Source organism: Mus pahari, chromosome 8 (assembly GCF_900095145.1).
Source record: "Mus pahari chromosome 8, PAHARI_EIJ_v1.1, whole genome shotgun sequence".
Taxonomy (NCBI): Eukaryota; Metazoa; Chordata; class Mammalia; order Rodentia; family Muridae; genus Mus; species Mus pahari.
In genome coordinates this window covers 75,260,932-75,263,263 of record NC_034597.1, presented here as the reverse complement: position 1 = coordinate 75,263,263, position 2,332 = coordinate 75,260,932, and the positions used below count along the sequence as shown (strand labels likewise).

Genomic DNA, 2,332 nt, shown 5'->3' with positions numbered 1-2,332 from the left:
GTTTCATCTCACAGACCTGTTTATATCCTGGGTTGTGTCTCTTTAGCTCCTAAAAAGGTTTATATAAGTAGATATCTCCATTGTTTTATACCTTTATTTATTTTGTCAGCAAAGGCTTGTTGAGTCTTCATTATAATGATACTAGCATGATACTAGGCACTGAAAATATGAGGATGGAATGAAATTTGGTTTTAGAAACTTCTTCCTATGAGACTTGGGATACATCATAATAAGCCATCTGAAATTTCTAATATCCACACAAAGTTGAGTCTTACAGTAGAAATAGGACTAAAGAGACTGATTGATAACTTCTTTTTTTAATTTATCTGCATTCATTTTGTGCTGAATTCATTCCCATGCCATGAGTTTATGTTTCTTCAGTTCTTCTGGAATATCTCTTTCTTCTGTGCAACCTCCTCTTCTGGCTTTGGAACGATCTGTTCCTTCTCAATGCGGTTCATCTCAATGTGGCAGGGGGAGCTCACGTATGGATTAATCTGGCCATGAGCTCTGGAGTTTAGTCGGCGCATCTTAGGTGTCTTGTCCACCTGGATGTGTTCAACGACTAGAGAATCTACGTCTAAACCCTTAAGTTCAACATTACTCTCTGTATTTTTAATCGTGTGCAGCAAAAATTCAGCACTCCTTTTTGGCAACTGTGCCTGTGCCCAGCTCCACTGTTTGGCCTGGATGCACCTACCGACTCCACCATTATACCGCCAGAATGGCACACACTGCTTCTTTAAAGTGACATCTTTCAGATACTTGGTAGCGTTGCGGATATGCATACCCTTGATGGCCTGGGAAGTTTCACGGGTGTTCTTAAAGTGAACACGAAAGTTTGAAACTCTTGATTTGCATGATTTCTGGGGAATTTCTAGGTTAAAGGAGTAGCGAACTGTCTTCACAGGTCACCTCTGGCCGCTTACAGGATCAATAACTTTTAAACGTGGTCATCGCAGACTCATTCTATATCCTACCAACATAATTCAAAGTTTCCCAGAAATCATGAGAACCTGAAATTGTCCTTATTGTATCTAACTACTATAGCTATAGATAAGCATTTTTTTTGAATTTGAGAATATAAATCATTAACTATTTTATTCTTTATGTAGGTTGTTATTCATGTAATTTATTCAGCATTTATTAACTACTATAGTTGTCTTCTCACTTTAAATACTCCAATTCTAACTTTCATCTGGTTCTAGATTATCACCACTTATATTCTACTCTTTTTCCTTTTATGTGGCTACATTTTTATATAATGCCTATCTGCTGAAGTAAGTACATTTCTGATCTAGCACTTAATGGCAAACCCTTTAATCATGGCTATGTGCTGCTACAGCTCCTTCATAGTGAAACCATATCTCAAGTGCACATCCATAGACTTATACGGCCTTTGGCAAATAGTTGTTGTAGGAGATTTTAAGTTGTGATCATACCAGTGAAAATTGAAACTGGTTGAAGCTGGATTAATAAAGATAAAATAGTAGAACTGCTAAATTTTGATAGCTTCAACTGGATGTTTTATTATTATTTTTTAATTTGTTTTTTATTTTTGGCTCGTGCATGGGAATCCCTACATGTTTGTTCCTTTTATATATGTAATAGTCCTATTGTATTAGGGTACATCTTACAATTATGTTGATTCCTTTTAAGTCATTACTCTCAGTAAAGACATGCTGGGCATTTGGGTTTCATTATACAGTAGGTTTGGGGAAGGACATAATGTTACAAGGTTGTTGGCTATTTGACTATAAATGTTCAGTATGTAAGAGCTCTTTGAATTTTACCATAAGAGAGAACCTATAGTAACCTCTGAATATCTGGCTGTTTTGTGACAGTGTATCTTTAATGCCTCATTCAAAAAACTTGATGAAGTATAATATTCTTCTCAGGAAGTCACATATTATCCTTCCATGAAAGTCTGAAAAATATTTAAAAAAATGGTATCTGTAATTTAGCCTCGGACCTAATTCTTTGCATTTTGTGGAAGTGAAAGAGGGTAGGTAAAGTATATAGATTAAATGCATTTAATGAAACATCTATTTTTAACACACACACAGACACAGCATATGTGCGTATACCCTTGAATTTGGATGGAATCACCATGACAGGGTTTTCTATCAAAAGGTACAAGATTAAAGCACATGTAGTTTTAATGCACTGAGAGAAAACATAGTTTTGCAGTCTTGTAAACAACTGAATTTTTTGCATTACACAAATGCGCTAATTGGTTTTTTCATTGTAGACTGCTCTTTTTTTGTTGTTGTTGAACAGTAACTTTAGGAGCCCTTTCATCTACGTGCTCAAAATATTCTGGCTTTTAACA

The 2,332-nt window shown here is 35.5% G+C and overlaps 1 pseudogene; it reads right to left on the bottom strand.

The window, feature by feature from the left end:
- Positions 1-377: 377 nt before the first annotated feature.
- LOC110325830 lies at positions 378-788 on the bottom strand (annotated as a pseudogene).
- Positions 789-2,332: the final 1,544 nt, after the last annotated feature.